Source organism: Pterocles gutturalis, unplaced genomic scaffold (assembly GCF_000699245.1).
Source record: "Pterocles gutturalis isolate BGI_N339 unplaced genomic scaffold, ASM69924v1 scaffold37936, whole genome shotgun sequence".
Classification (NCBI taxonomy): domain Eukaryota; kingdom Metazoa; phylum Chordata; class Aves; order Pterocliformes; family Pteroclidae; genus Pterocles; species Pterocles gutturalis.
In genome coordinates, this window is record NW_010104266.1 from 8,688 (window position 1) to 9,358 (window position 671).

Below are 671 nucleotides of genomic sequence, written 5' to 3' on the forward strand. Positions count from 1 at the left end.
CAGCACCCGGGAGCCAGCTCAGCCCTGCCTGGTGGATGACCTTGGTCCCATCCCTGTCCCCATCCCTGTCCCTGTCCCTGCCAGCTGCAGACACCAGCTCAGGTGGCTGCAGGGTTGGGTTTTGGCCAGCTCAGGCAGGAGAAATAAAGTGTCAGGACACAGGCAGGAATTCCTGGGGTCCCCGCTTTGAGGCAACGCCCATTCCCACGGCAAGCCATGGCCCCACACCAGCAGGACCCTCTGCTCCCCCAGGGAACCATTTCCAATGGTGACCCCCCCCTCAGCCTCCCCCAGCTCTGTTAACTGTCAGCAGTTTGCCACATGCCCTTGGCCAAAAGCTACGAGTCGGCGGAGAATCCCCCTCTGTGTCCAGACTGGGGCTGGTGTGCCACAGCACTGGTGTCAGGGGAGGGGGGAGCTCCCAGCAACGCTGAACCCTGCAGAGAGGAGGAGGGGGGCTCTGACAGTCCCCCTGCCTCCCCCCAGCTCCTCCTCCAAAGCACAAACTGGGGAGCAGGCCTCCCAGTTTGTCCCATTTCTGGGCTGGGTGCTGGAGTCAGTGCCCCACACAGCCTTGGGGGGGACTTTTGGCCCCCGACTCTGTGCAGTGTGCTGCAGACCATGCCCTTGACACTGAGTGTCCCCCAGCCCCTCCTCACTGTAGCACCCTC